The 15,937-nt window shown below is 42.7% G+C and overlaps 5 non-coding genes across 5 annotated transcripts; all 5 read left to right on the top strand.

The window, feature by feature from the left end:
- The first annotated feature begins 2,328 nt into the window (after nt 1–2,328).
- On the top strand, nt 2,329–2,450 carry TRNAL-CAA (transfer RNA leucine (anticodon CAA)). The gene is made up of 2 exons: nt 2,329–2,366; nt 2,405–2,450. It is a non-coding gene; the product is annotated as a tRNA-Leu (tRNA).
- Nucleotides 2,451–4,216: 1,766 nt separating this feature from the next.
- TRNAL-CAA (transfer RNA leucine (anticodon CAA)) lies at nt 4,217–4,338 on the top strand. The gene is made up of 2 exons: nt 4,217–4,254; nt 4,293–4,338. It is a non-coding gene; the product is annotated as a tRNA-Leu (tRNA).
- A 3,276-nt stretch (nt 4,339–7,614) lies between these two features.
- Nucleotides 7,615–7,736, top strand: TRNAL-CAA (transfer RNA leucine (anticodon CAA)). The gene is made up of 2 exons: nt 7,615–7,652; nt 7,691–7,736. It is a non-coding gene; the product is annotated as a tRNA-Leu (tRNA).
- A 3,275-nt stretch (nt 7,737–11,011) lies between these two features.
- On the top strand, nt 11,012–11,133 carry TRNAL-CAA (transfer RNA leucine (anticodon CAA)). Its single transcript has 2 exons — nt 11,012–11,049; nt 11,088–11,133. It is a non-coding gene; the product is annotated as a tRNA-Leu (tRNA).
- A 1,388-nt stretch (nt 11,134–12,521) lies between these two features.
- TRNAL-CAA (transfer RNA leucine (anticodon CAA)) lies at nt 12,522–12,643 on the top strand. The gene is made up of 2 exons: nt 12,522–12,559; nt 12,598–12,643. It is a non-coding gene; the product is annotated as a tRNA-Leu (tRNA).
- The last annotated feature ends 3,294 nt before the right edge of the window (nt 12,644–15,937 follow it).

Raw genomic sequence — 15,937 nt, 5'->3', positions numbered from 1 at the left:
CGATATGTTTTATGAAAATAACTGGAAGAGATGTAATTTTAAAACGTCCAAATTACACAAAACCATGTCAGCATTGCCGAGCGGTCTAAGGCTACAGATTCAAGGGTTCTTAGTTTCATTGGTTCACGATGTCAATCTGTGTATTCTGGGCCTCGTATGAGGGCGTGGGTTCGAATCCCACTTCTGACACGATATGTTTTATGAAAATAACTGGAAGAGATGTAATTTTAAACGTCTAAATGACCTAAAACCACGGCAGGATGGCCGAGCGGTGTAAGGCGCCAGACTCAAGGGGCTTAGCTTCCTTCGTTCACGATGTGAATCTGTGTATTCCGGTCCTCGTTCGTGGGCGTGGGTTCGAATTCCACTTCTGAAACGATGTGTTTTATGAAAATAACTGGAAGAGATGTAATTTTAAACGTCTAAATGACTTAAAACCACGGCAGGATGGCCGAGCGATAGTAAGGCGCCAGACTCAAGGGTTCTTAGTTTCATTGGTTCACGATGTCAATCTGTGTATTCTGGGCCTCGTATGAGGGCGTGGGTTCGAATCCCACTTCTGACACGATATATTTTATGAAAATAACTGGAAGAGATGTAATTTTAAAACGTCCAAATTACACAAAACCATGTCAGGATTGCCGAGCGGTCTAAGGCTACAGATTCAAGGGTTCTTAGTTTCATTGGATCACGATGTGATTCTGTTTATTCTGGTCCTCGTTTGAGAGAGTGCGTTCGAATTCCATTTCTGACACGATGTTTTACGAAAATAACTGGAAGAGATGTAATTTAAAAACGTCCAAATTACACAAAACCATGTCAGGATTGCCGAGGTGTCTAAGGCTACAGATTCAAGGGTTCTTAGTTTCATTGGATCACGATGTGAATCTGTGTATTCCGGTCCTCGTTCGTGGGCGTGGGTTCGAATTCCACTTCTGAAACGATGTGTTTTATGAAAATAACTGGAAGAGATGTAATTTTAAACGTCTAAATGACTTAAAACCACGGCAGGATGGCCGAGCGATAGTAAGGCGCCAGACTCAAGGGTTCTTAGTTTCATTGGTTCACGATGTCAATCTGTGTATTCTGGGCCTCGTATGAGGGCGTGGGTTCGAATCCCACTTCTGACACGATATATTTTATGGAAATATCTGGAAGAGATATAATTTTAAAACGTCCAAATTACACAAAACCATTTCAGGATTTCCGAGCGGTCTAAGGCTACAGATTCAAGGGTTCTTAGTTTCATTGGATCACGATGTGATTCTGTTTATTCTGGTCCTCGTTTGAGAGAGTGCGTTCGAATTCCATTTCTGACACGATGTTTTACGAAAATAACTGGAAGAGATGTAATTTAAAAACGTCCAAATTACACAAAATCACGTCAGGATGGCCGAACGGTCTAAGGCGCCAGACTCAAGGGGCTTAGCTTACTTCGTTCACGATGTGAATCTGTGTTATTCTGGGCCTCGTATGAGGGCGTGGGTTCGAATCCCTTTTCTGACACGATATGTTTTATGAAAATAACTGGAAGAGATGTAATTTTAAAACGTCCAAATTACACTAAACCACGCCAGGATGACCGAGCGGTCTAAGGCGACAGACTCAAGGGTTCTTAGTTTCATTGGTTCACGATGTCAATCTGTGTGTTCTGGGCCTCGTATGAGGGCGTGGGTTCGAATCCCACTTCTGACACGATATGTTTTATGAAAATAACTGGAAGAGATGTAATTTTAAAACGTCCAAATTACACAAAACCATGTCAGCATTGCCGAGCGGTCTAAGGCTACAGACTCAAGGGGCTTAGCTTCCTTCGTTCACGATGTGAAACTGTGTCATTCTGGGCCTCGTATGAGGGCGTGGGTTCGAATCCCACTTCTGACACGATATGTTTTATGAAAATAACTGGAAGAGATGTAATTTTAAAACGTCCAAATTACACTAAACCACGTCAGGATGACCGAGCGGTCTAAGGCGACAGACTCAAGGGTTCTTAGTTTCATTGGTTCACGATGTCAATCTGTGTATTCTGGGCCTCGTATGAGGGCGTGGGTTCGAATCCCACTTCTGACACGATATGTTTTATGAAAATAACTGGAAGAGATGTAATTTTAAAACGTCCAAATTACACAAAACCATGTCAGGATTGCCGAGCGGTCTAAGGCTACAGATTCAAGGGTTCTTAGTTTCATTTGTTCACGATGTCAATCTGTGTATTCTGGGCTTCGTATGAGGGCGTGGGTTCGAATCCCACTTCTGACACGATATGTTTTATGAAAATAACTGGAAGAGATGTAATTTTAAAACGTCCAAATTACACAAAATCACGTCAGGATGGCCGAGCGGTCTAAGGCGCCAGACTCAAGGGGCTTAGCTTCCTTCGTTCACGATGTGAATCTGTGAATTCTGGTCCTCGTATGAGGGCGTGGGTTTGAATCCCACTTCTGACACGATATGTTTTATGAAAATAACTGGAAGAGATGTAATTTTAAAACGTCCAAATTACACTAAACCACGCCAGGATGACCGAGCGGTCTAAGGCGACAGACTCAAGGGTTCTTAGTTTCATTGGTTCACGAAGTCAATCTGTGTGTTCTGGGCCTCGTATGAGGGCGTGGGTTCGAATCCCACTTCTGACACGATATGTTTTATGAAAATAACTGGAAGAGATGTAATTTTAAAACGTCCAAATTACACAAAACCATGTCAGCATTGCCGAGCGGTCTAAGGCTACAGATTCAAGGGTTCTTAGTTTCATTGGTTCACGATGTCAATCTGTGTATTCTGGGCCTCGTATGAGGGCGTGGGTTCGAATCCCACTTCTGACACGATATGTTTTATGAAAATAACTGGAAGAGATGTAATTTTAAACGTCTAAATGACCTAAAACCACGGCAGGATGGCCGAGCGGTGTAAGGCGCCGGACTCAAGGGGCTTAGCTTCCTTCGTTCACGATGTGAAACTGTGTCATTCTGGGCCTCGTATGTGGGCGTGGGTTCGAATCCCACTTCTGACACGATATGTTTTATGAAAATAACTGGAAGAGATGTAATTTTAAAACGTCCAAATTACACTAAACCACGTCAGGATGACCGAGCGGTCTAAGGCGACAGACTGAAGGGTTCTTAGTTTCATTGGTTCACGATGTCAATCTGTGTATTCTGGGCCTCGTATGAGGGCGTGGGTTCGAATCCCACTTCTGACACGATATGTTTTATGAAAATAACTGGAAGAGATGTAATTTTAAAACGTCCAAATTACACAAAACCATGTCAGCATTGCCGAGCGGTCTAAGGCTACAGATTCAAGGGTTCTTAGTTTCATTGGTTCACGATGTCAATCTGTGTATTCTGGGCCTCGTATGAGGGCGTGGGTTCGAATCCCACTTCTGACACGATATGTTTTTGGAAAATAACTGGAAGAGATGTAATTTTAAAACGTCCAAATTACACAAAACCATGTCAGGTTTGCCGAGCGGTCTAAGTCTACAGATTCAAGGGTTCTTAGTTTCATTGGATCACGATGTGAATCTGTGTATTCCGGTCCTCGTTTGAGGGCGTGGGTTCGAATCCCACTTCTGACACGATATGTTTTATGAAAATAACTGGAAGAGATGTAATTTTAAAACGTCCAAATTACACTAAACCACGTCAGGATGACCGAGCGGTCTAAGGCGACAGACTCAAGGGTTCTTAGTTTCATTGGTTCACGATGTCAATCTGTGTATTCTGGGCCTCGTATGAGGGCGTGGGTTCGAATCCCACTTCTGACACGATATGTTTTATGAAAATAACTGGAAGAGATGTAATTTTAAAACGTCCAAATTACACAAAACCATGTCAGGATTGCCGAGCGGTCTAAGGCTACAGATGCAAGGGTTCTTAGTTTCATTGGTTCACGATGTCAATCTGTGTATTCTGGGCCTCGTATGAGGGCGTGGGTTCGAATCCCACTTCTTACACGATATGTTTTTTGAAAATAACTGGAAGAGATGTAATTTTAAAACGTCCAAATTACACAAAACCATGTCAGCATTGCCGAGCGGTCTAAGGCTACAGATTCAAGGGTTCTTAGTTTCATTTGTTCACGATGTCAATCTGTGTATTCTGGGCCTCGTATGAGGGCGTGGGTTCGAATCCCACTTCTGACACGATATGTTTTACAAAAATAACTGGAAGAGATGTAATTTTAAAACGTCCAAATTACACAAAATCACGTCAGGATGGCCGAGCGGTCTAAGGCGCCAGACTCAAGGGGCTTAGCTTCCTTCGTTCACGATGTGAATCTGTGAATTCTGGTCCTCGTATGAGGGCGTGGGTTTGAATCCCACTTCTGACACGATATGTTTTATGAAAATAACTGGAAGAGATGTAATTTTAAAACGTCCAAATTACACTAAACCACGCCAGGATGACCGAGCGGTCTAAGGCGACAGACTCAAGGGTTCTTAGTTTCATTGGTTCACGATGTCAATCTGTGTGTTCTGGGCCTCGTATGAGGGCGTGGGTTCGAATCCCACTTCTGACACGATATGTTTTATGAAAATAACTGGAAGAGATGTAATTTTAAAACGTCCAAATTACACAAAACCATGTCAGCATTGCCGAGCGGTCTAAGGCTATAGATTCAAGGGTTCTTAGTTTCATTGGTTCACGATGTCAATCTGTGTATTCTGGGCCTCGTATGAGGGCGTGGGTTCGAATCCCACTTCTGACACGATATGTTTTATGAATATAACTGGAAGAGATGTAATTTTAATCGTCTAAATGACCTAAAACCACGGCAGGATGGCCGAGCGGTGTAAGGCGCCGGACTCAAGGGGTTTAGCTTCCTTCGTTCACGATGTGAAACTGTGTCATTCTGGGCCTCGTATGAGGGCGTGGGTTCGAATCCCACTTCTGACACGATATGTTTTATGAAAATAACTGGAAGAGATGTAATTTTAAAACGTCCAAATTACACAAAACCATGTCAGGTTTGCCGAGCGGTCTAAGGCTACAGATTCAAGGGTTCTTAGTTTCATTGGATCACGATGTGAATCTGTGTATTCCGGTCCTCGTTTGAGGGCGTGGGTTCGAATTCCACTTCTGAAACGATGTGTTTTATGAAAATAACTGGAAGAGATGTAATTTTAAAACGTCCAAATTACACAAAACCATGTCAGGATTGCCGAGCTGTCTAAGGCTACAGATTCAAGGGTTCTTAGTTTCATTGGATCACGATGTGAATCTATGTATTCCGGTCCTCGTTTGAGGGCGTGGGTTCGAATTCCACTTCTGAAACGATATGTTTTATGAAAATAACTGGAAGAGATGTAATTTTAAAACGTCCAAATTACACTAAACCACGCCAGGATGACCGAGCGGTCTAAGGCGACAGACTCAAGGGTTCTTAGTTTCATTGGTTCACGATGTCAATCTGTGTATTCTGGGCCTCGTATGAGGGCGTGGGTTCGAATCCCACTTCTGACACGATATGTTTTATGAAAATAACTGGAAGAGATGTAATTTTAAAACGTCCAAATTACACAAAACCATGTCAGGATTGCCGAGCTGTCTAAGGCTACAGATTCAAGGGTTCTTAGTTTCATTGGATCACGATGTGAATCTATATATTCCGGTCCTCGTTTGAGGGCGTGGGTTCGAATTCCACTTCTGAAACGATATGTTTTATGAAAATAACTGGAAGAGATGTAATTTTAAAACGTCCAAATTACACTAAACCACGCCAGGATGACCGAGCGGTCTAAGGCGACAGACTCAAGGGGCTTAGCTTCCTTCGTTCACGATGTGAATCTGTGAATTCTGGTCCTCGTATGAGGGCGTGGGTTTGAATCCCACTTCTGACACGATATGTTTTATGAAAATAACTGGAAGAGATGTAATTTTAAAACGTCCAAATTACACAAAACCATGTCAGGATGACCGAGCGGTCTAAGGCGACAGACTCAAGGGTTCTTAGTTTCATTGGTTCACGATGTCAATCTGTGTGTTCTGGGCCTCGTATGAGGGCGTGGGTTCGAATCCCACTTCTGACACGATATGTTTTATGAAAATAACTGGAAGAGATGTAATTTTAAAACGTCCAAATTACACAAAACCATGTCAGCATTGCCGAGCGGTCTAAGGCTATAGATTCAAGGGTTCTTAGTTTCATTGGTTCACGATGTCAATCTGTGTATTCTGGGCCTCGTATGAGGGCGTGGGTTCGAATCCCACTTCTGACACGATATGTTTTATGAATATAACTGGAAGAGATGTAATTTTAATCGTCTAAATGACCTAAAACCACGGCAGGATGGCCGAGCGGTGTAAGGCGCCGGACTCAAGGGGTTTAGCTTCCTTCGTTCACGATGTGAAACTGTGTCATTCTGGGCCTCGTATGAGGGCGTGGGTTCGAATCCCACTTCTGACACGATATGTTTTATGAAAATAACTGGAAGAGATGTAATTTTAAAACGTCCAAATTACACAAAACCATGTCAGGTTTGCCGAGCGGTCTAAGGCTACAGATTCAAGGGTTCTTAGTTTCATTGGATCACGATGTGAATCTGTGTATTCCGGTCCTCGTTTGAGGGCGTGGGTTCGAATTCCACTTCTGAAACGATGTGTTTTATGAAAATAACTGGAAGAGATGTAATTTTAAAACGTCCAAATTACACAAAACCATGTCAGGATTGCCGAGCTGTCTAAGGCTACAGATTCAAGGGTTCTTAGTTTCATTGGTTCACGATGTCAATCTGTGTATTCTGGGCCTCGTATGAGGGCGTGGGTTCGAATCCCACTTCTGACACGATATGTTTTTGGAAAATAACTGGAAGAGATGTAATTTTAAAACGTCCAAATTACACAAAACCATGTCAGGTTTGCCGAGCGGTCTAAGTCTACAGATTCAAGGGTTCTTAGTTTCATTGGATCACGATGTGAATCTGTGTATTCCGGTCCTCGTTTGAGGGCGTGGGTTCGAATCCCACTTCTGACACGATATGTTTTATGAAAATAACTGGAAGAGATGTAATTTTAAAACGTCCAAATTACACTAAACCACGTCAGGATGACCGAGCGGTCTAAGGCGACAGACTCAAGGGTTCTTAGTTTCATTGGTTCACGATGTCAATCTGTGTATTCTGGGCCTCGTATGAGGGCGTGGGTTCGAATCCCACTTCTGACACGATATGTTTTATGAAAATAACTGGAAGAGATGTAATTTTAAAACGTCCAAATTACACAAAACCATGTCAGGATTGCCGAGCGGTCTAAGGCTACAGATGCAAGGGTTCTTAGTTTCATTGGTTCACGATGTCAATCTGTGTATTCTGGGCCTCGTATGAGGGCGTGGGTTCGAATCCCACTTCTTACACGATATGTTTTTTGAAAATAACTGGAAGAGATGTAATTTTAAAACGTCCAAATTACACAAAACCATGTCAGCATTGCCGAGCGGTCTAAGGCTACAGATTCAAGGGTTCTTAGTTTCATTTGTTCACGATGTCAATCTGTGTATTCTGGGCCTCGTATGAGGGCGTGGGTTCGAATCCCACTTCTGACACGATATGTTTTACAAAAATAACTGGAAGAGATGTAATTTTAAAACGTCCAAATTACACAAAATCACGTCAGGATGGCCGAGCGGTCTAAGGCGCCAGACTCAAGGGGCTTAGCTTCCTTCGTTCACGATGTGAATCTGTGAATTCTGGTCCTCGTATGAGGGCGTGGGTTCGAATCCCACTTCTGACACGATATGTTTTATGAAAATAACTGGAAGAGATGTAATTTTAAAACGTCCAAATTACACTAAACCACGCCAGGATGACCGAGCGGTCTAAGGCGACAGACTCAAGGGTTCTTAGTTTCATTGGTTCACGATGTCAATCTGTGTGTTCTGGGCCTCGTATGAGGGCGTGGGTTCGAATCCCACTTCTGACACGATATGTTTTATGAAAATAACTGGAAGAGATGTAATTTTAAAACGTCCAAATTACACAAAACCATGTCAGCATTGCCGAGCGGTCTAAGGCTATAGATTCAAGGGTTCTTAGTTTCATTGGTTCACGATGTCAATCTGTGTATTCTGGGCCTCGTATGAGGGCGTGGGTTCGAATCCCACTTCTGACACGATATGTTTTATGAATATAACTGGAAGAGATGTAATTTTAATCGTCTAAATGACCTAAAACCACGGCAGGATGGCCGAGCGGTGTAAGGCGCCGGACTCAAGGGGTTTAGCTTCCTTCGTTCACGATGTGAAACTGTGTCATTCTGGGCCTCGTATGAGGGCGTGGGTTCGAATCCCACTTCTGACACGATATGTTTTATGAAAATAACTGGAAGAGATGTAATTTTAAAACGTCCAAATTACACAAAACCATGTCAGGTTTGCCGAGCGGTCTAAGGCTACAGATTCAAGGGTTCTTAGTTTCATTGGATCACGATGTGAATCTGTGTATTCCGGTCCTCGTTTGAGGGCGTGGGTTCGAATTCCACTTCTGAAACGATGTGTTTTATGAAAATAACTGGAAGAGATGTAATTTTAAAACGTCCAAATTACACAAAACCATGTCAGGATTGCCGAGCTGTCTAAGGCTACAGATTCAAGGGTTCTTAGTTTCATTGGATCACGATGTGAATCTATGTATTCCGGTCCTCGTTTGAGGGCGTGGGTTCGAATTCCACTTCTGAAACGATATGTTTTATGAAAATAACTGGAAGAGATGTAATTTTAAAACGTCCAAATTACACTAAACCACGCCAGGATGACCGAGCGGTCTAAGGCGACAGACTCAAGGGTTCTTAGTTTCATTGGTTCACGATGTCAATCTGTGTATTCTGGGCCTCGTATGAGGGCGTGGGTTCGAATCCCACTTCTGACACGATATGTTTTATGAAAATAACTGGAAGAGATGTAATTTTAAAACGTCCAAATTACACAAAACCATGTCAGGATTGCCGAGCTGTCTAAGGCTACAGATTCAAGGGTTCTTAGTTTCATTGGATCACGATGTGAATCTATATATTCCGGTCCTCGTTTGAGGGCGTGGGTTCGAATTCCACTTCTGAAACGATATGTTTTATGAAAATAACTGGAAGAGATGTAATTTTAAAACGTCCAAATTACACTAAACCACGCCAGGATGACCGAGCGGTCTAAGGCGACAGACTCAAGGGGCTTAGCTTCCTTCGTTCACGATGTGAATCTGTGAATTCTGGTCCTCGTATGAGGGCGTGGGTTTGAATCCCACTTCTGACACGATATGTTTTATGAAAATAACTGGAAGAGATGTAATTTTAAAACGTCCAAATTACACAAAACCATGTCAGGATGACCGAGCGGTCTAAGGCGACAGACTCAAGGGTTCTTAGTTTCATTGGTTCACGATGTCAATCTGTGTGTTCTGGGCCTCGTATGAGGGCGTGGGTTCGAATCCCACTTCTGACACGATATGTTTTATGAAAATAACTGGAAGAGATGTAATTTTAAAACGTCCAAATTACACAAAACCATGTCAGCATTGCCGAGCGGTCTAAGGCTATAGATTCAAGGGTTCTTAGTTTCATTGGTTCACGATGTCAATCTGTGTATTCTGGGCCTCGTATGAGGGCGTGGGTTCGAATCCCACTTCTGACACGATATGTTTTATGAATATAACTGGAAGAGATGTAATTTTAATCGTCTAAATGACCTAAAACCACGGCAGGATGGCCGAGCGGTGTAAGGCGCCGGACTCAAGGGGTTTAGCTTCCTTCGTTCACGATGTGAAACTGTGTCATTCTGGGCCTCGTATGAGGGCGTGGGTTCGAATCCCACTTCTGACACGATATGTTTTATGAAAATAACTGGAAGAGATGTAATTTTAAAACGTCCAAATTACACAAAACCATGTCAGGTTTGCCGAGCGGTCTAAGGCTACAGATTCAAGGGTTCTTAGTTTCATTGGATCACGATGTGAATCTGTGTATTCCGGTCCTCGTTTGAGGGCGTGGGTTCGAATTCCACTTCTGAAACGATGTGTTTTATGAAAATAACTGGAAGAGATGTAATTTTAAAACGTCCAAATTACACAAAACCATGTCAGGATTGCCGAGCTGTCTAAGGCTACAGATTCAAGGGTTCTTAGTTTCATTGGATCACGATGTGAATCTATGTATTCCGGTCCTCGTTTGAGGGCGTGGGTTCGAATTCCACTTCTGAAACGATATGTTTTATGAAAATAACTGGAAGAGATGTAATTTTAAAACGTCCAAATTACACTAAACCACGCCAGGATGACCGAGCGGTCTAAGGCGACAGACTCAAGGGTTCTTAGTTTCATTGGTTCACGATGTCAATCTGTGTATTCTGGGCCTCGTATGAGGGCGTGGGTTCGAATCCCACTTCTGACACGATATGTTTTATGAAAATAACTGGAAGAGATGTAATTTTAAAACGTCCAAATTACACAAAACCATGTCAGGATTGCCGAGCTGTCTAAGGCTACAGATTCAAGGGTTCTTAGTTTCATTGGATCACGATGTGAATCTATATATTCCGGTCCTCGTTTGAGGGCGTGGGTTCGAATTCCACTTCTGAAACGATATGTTTTATGAAAATAACTGGAAGAGATGTAATTTTAAAACGTCCAAATTACACTAAACCACGCCAGGATGACCGAGCGGTCTAAGGCGACAGACTCAAGGGGCTTAGCTTCCTTCGTTCACGATGTGAATCTGTGAATTCTGGTCCTCGTATGAGGGCGTGGGTTTGAATCCCACTTCTGACACGATATGTTTTATGAAAATAACTGGAAGAGATGTAATTTTAAAACGTCCAAATTACACAAAACCATGTCAGGATGACCGAGCGGTCTAAGGCGACAGACTCAAGGGTTCTTAGTTTCATTGGTTCACGATGTCAATCTGTGTGTTCTGGGCCTCGTATGAGGGCGTGGGTTCGAATCCCACTTCTGACACGATATGTTTTATGAAAATAACTGGAAGAGATGTAATTTTAAAACGTCCAAATTACACAAAATCACGTCAGGATGGCCGAGCGGTCTAAGGCGCCAGACTCAAGGGGCTTAGCTTCCTTCGTTCACGATGTGAATCTGTGAATTCTGGTCCTCGTATGAGGGCGTGGGTTTGAATCCCACTTCTGACACGATATGTTTTATGAAAATAACTGGAAGAGATGTAATTTTAAAACGTCCAAATTACACTAAACCACGTCAGGATGACCGAGCGGTCTAAGGCGACAGACTCAAGGGTTCTTAGTTTCATTGGTTCACGATGTCAATCTGTGTGTTCTGGGCCTCGTATGAGGGCGTGGGTTCGAATCCCACTTCTGGCACGATATGTTTTATGAAAATAACTGGAAGAGATGTAATTTTAAAACGTCCAAATTACACAAAACCATGTCAGGATTGCCGAGCGGTCTAAGGCTACAGATTCAAGGGTTCTTAGTTTCATTGGTTCACGATGTCAATCTGTGTATTCCGGTCCTCGTTTGAGGGCGTGGGTTCGAATTCCACTTCTGAAACGATGTGTTTTATGAAAATAACTGGAAGAGATGTAATTTTAAAACGTCCAAATTACACAAAACCATGTCAGGATTGCCGAGCTGTCTAAGGCTACAGATTCAAGGGTTCTTAGTTTCATTGGATCACGATGTGAATCTATGTATTCCGGTCCTCGTTTGAGGGCGTGGGTTCGAATTCCACTTCTGAAACGATATGTTTTATGAAAATAACTGGAAGAGATGTAATTTTAAAACGTCCAAATTACACTAAACCACGCCAGGATGACCGAGCGGTCTAAGGCGACAGACTCAAGGGTTCTTAGTTTCATTGGTTCACGATGTCAATCTGTGTATTCTGGGCCTCGTATGAGGGCGTGGGTTCGAATCCCACTTCTGACACGATATGTTTTATGAAAATAACTGGAAGAGATGTAATTTTAAAACGTCCAAATTACACAAAACCATGTCAGGATTGCCGAGCTGTCTAAGGCTACAGATTCAAGGGTTCTTAGTTTCATTGGATCACGATGTGAATCTATGTATTCCGGTCCTCGTTTGAGGGCGTGGGTTCGAATTCCACTTCTGAAACGATATGTTTTATGAAAATAACTGGAAGAGATGTAATTTTAAAACGTCCAAATTACACTAAACCACGCCAGGATGACCGAGCGGTCTAAGGCGACAGACTCAAGGGGCTTAGCTTCCTTCGTTCACGATGTGAATCTGTGAATTCTGGTCCTCGTATGAGGGCGTGGGTTTGAATCCCACTTCTGACACGATATGTTTTATGAAAATAACTGGAAGAGATGTAATTTTAAAACGTCCAAATTACACAAAACCATGTCAGGATGACCGAGCGGTCTAAGGCGACAGACTCAAGGGTTCTTAGTTTCATTGGTTCACGATGTCAATCTGTGTGTTCTGGGCCTCGTATGAGGGCGTGGGTTCGAATCCCACTTCTGACACGATATGTTTTATGAAAATAACTGGAAGAGATGTAATTTTAAAACGTCCAAATTACACAAAATCACGTCAGGATGGCCGAGCGGTCTAAGGCGCCAGACTCAAGGGGCTTAGCTTCCTTCGTTCACGATGTGAATCTGTGAATTCTGGTCCTCGTATGAGGGCGTGGGTTTGAATCCCACTTCTGACACGATATGTTTTATGAAAATAACTGGAAGAGATGTAATTTTAAAACGTCCAAATTACACTAAACCACGTCAGGATGACCGAGCGGTCTAAGGCGACAGACTCAAGGGTTCTTAGTTTCATTGGTTCACGATGTCAATCTGTGTGTTCTGGGCCTCGTATGAGGGCGTGGGTTCGAATCCCACTTCTGGCACGATATGTTTTATGAAAATAACTGGAAGAGATGTAATTTTAAAACGTCCAAATTACACAAAACCATGTCAGGATTGCCGAGCGGTCTAAGGCTACAGATTCAAGGGTTCTTAGTTTCATTGGTTCACGATGTCAATCTGTGTATTCTGGGCCTCGTATGAGGGCGTGGGTTCGAATCCCACTTCTGACACGATATGTTTTATGAAAATAACTGGAAGAGATGTAATTTTAAAACGTCCAAATTACACAAAACCATTTCAGGATTGCCGAGCGGTCTAAGGCTACAGATTCAAGGGTTCTTAGTTTCATTGGATCACGATGTGATTCTGTTTATTCTGGGCCTCGTTTGAGAGAGTGCGTTCGAATTCCATTTCTGACACGATGTTTTACGAAAATAACTGGAAGAGATGTAATTTAAAAACGTCCAAATTACACAAAATCACGTCAGGATGGCCGAACGGTCTAAGGCGCCAGACTCAAGGGGCTTAGCTTCCTTCGTTCACGAAGTGAATCTGTGTTATTCTGGGCCTCGTATGAGGGCGTGGGTTCGAATCCCTTTTCTGACACGATATGTTTTATGAAAATAACTGGAAGAGATGTATTTTAAAACGTCCAAATTACACAAAACCATGTCAGGATTGCCGAGGTGTCTAAGGCTACAGATTCAAGGGTTCTTAGTTTCATTGGATCACGATGTGAATCTGTGTATTCCGGTCCTCGTTTGTGGGCGTGGGTTCGAATTCCACTTCTGAAACGATGTGTTTTATGAAAATAACTGGAAGAGATGTAATTTTAAACGTCTAAATGACTTAAAACCACGGCAGGATGGCCGAGCGGTGTAAGGCGCCAGACTCAAGGGGCTTAGCTTCCTTCGTTCACGATGTGAAACTGTGTCATTCTGGGCCTCGTATGAGGGCGTGGGTTCGAATCCCACTTCTAACACGATATGTTTTATGAAAATAACTGGAAGAGATGTAATTTTAAAACGTCCAAATTACACTAAACCATGTCAGGATTGCCGAGCGGTCTAAGGCGACAGACTCAAGGGTTCTTAGTTTCATTGGTTCACGATGTCAATCTGTGTATTCTGGGCCTCGTATGAGGGCGTGGGTTCGAATCCCACTTCTGACACGATATATTTTATGGAAATAACTGGAAGAGATATAATTTTAAAACGTCCAAATTACACAAAACCATTTCAGGATTTCCGAGCTGTCTAAGGCTACAGATTCAAGGGTTCTTAGTTTCATTGGATCACGATGTGAATCTATATATTCCGGTCCTCGTTTGAGGGCGTGGGTTCGAATTCCACTTCTGAAACGATATGTTTTATGAAAATAACTGGAAGAGATGTAATTTTAAAACGTCCAAATTACACTAAACCACGCCAGGATGACCGAGCGGTCTAAGGCGACAGACTCAAGGGGCTTAGCTTCCTTCGTTCACGATGTGAATCTGTGAATTCTGGTCCTCGTATGAGGGCGTGGGTTTGAATCCCACTTCTGACACGATATGTTTTATGAAAATAACTGGAAGAGATGTAATTTTAAAACGTCCAAATTACACAAAACCATGTCAGGATGACCGAGCGGTCTAAGGCGACAGACTCAAGGGTTCTTAGTTTCATTGGTTCACGATGTCAATCTGTGTGTTCTGGGCCTCGTATGAGGGCGTGGGTTCGAATCCCACTTCTGACACGATATGTTTTATGAAAATAACTGGAAGAGATGTAATTTTAAAACGTCCAAATTACACAAAACCATGTCAGCATTGCCGAGCGGTCTAAGGCTATAGATTCAAGGGTTCTTAGTTTCATTGGTTCACGATGTCAATCTGTGTATTCTGGGCCTCGTATGAGGGCGTGGGTTCGAATCCCACTTCTGACACGATATGTTTTATGAATATAACTGGAAGAGATGTAATTTTAATCGTCTAAATGACCTAAAACCACGGCAGGATGGCCGAGCGGTGTAAGGCGCCGGACTCAAGGGGTTTAGCTTCCTTCGTTCACGATGTGAAACTGTGTCATTCTGGGCCTCGTATGAGGGCGTGGGTTCGAATCCCACTTCTGACACGATATGTTTTATGAAAATAACTGGAAGAGATGTAATTTTAAAACGTCCAAATTACACAAAACCATGTCAGGTTTGCCGAGCGGTCTAAGGCTACAGATTCAAGGGTTCTTAGTTTCATTGGATCACGATGTGAATCTGTGTATTCCGGTCCTCGTTTGAGGGCGTGGGTTCGAATTCCACTTCTGAAACGATGTGTTTTATGAAAAAAACTGGAAGAGATGTAATTTTAAAACGTCCAAATTACACAAAACCATGTCAGGATTGCCGAGCTGTCTAAGGCTACAGATTCAAGGGTTCTTAGTTTCATTGGATCACGATGTGAATCTATGTATTCCGGTCCTCGTTTGAGGGCGTGGGTTCGAATTCCACTTCTGAAACGATATGTTTTATGAAAATAACTGGAAGAGATGTAATTTTAAAACGTCCAAATTACACTAAACCACGCCAGGATGACCGAGCGGTCTAAGGCGACAGACTCAAGGGTTCTTAGTTTCATTGGTTCACGATGTCAATCTGTGTATTCTGGGCCTCGTATGAGGGCGTGGGTTCGAATCCCACTTCTGACACGATATGTTTTATGAAAATAACTGGAAGAGATGTAATTTTAAAACGTCCAAATTACACAAAACCATGTCAGGATTGCCGAGCTGTCTAAGGCTACAGATTCAAGGGTTCTTAGTTTCATTGGATCACGATGTGAATCTATATATTCCGGTCCTCGTTTGAGGGCGTGGGTTCGAATTCCACTTCTGAAACGATATGTTTTATGAAAATAACTGGAAGAGATGTAATTTTAAAACGTCCAAATTACACTAAACCACGCCAGGATGACCGAGCGGTCTAAGGCGACAGACTCAAGGGGCTTAGCTTCCTTCGTTCACGATGTGAATCTGTGAATTCTGGTCCTCGTATGAGGGCGTGGGTTTGAATCCCACTTCTGACACGATATGTTTTATGAAAATAACTGGAAGAGATGTAATTTTAAAACGTCCAAATTACACAAAACCATGTCAGGATGACCGAGCGGTCTA

This window comes from Phalangium opilio, unplaced genomic scaffold (genome assembly GCF_054372755.1).
Source record: "Phalangium opilio isolate 3A_F unplaced genomic scaffold, DU_Popi_V2 ptg000100l_1, whole genome shotgun sequence".
NCBI classification, from domain to species: Eukaryota; Metazoa; Arthropoda; class Arachnida; order Opiliones; family Phalangiidae; genus Phalangium; species Phalangium opilio.
The sequence above is the reverse complement of the archived record's forward strand: the minus strand, read 5'-3'. Positions and strand labels throughout refer to the sequence as shown.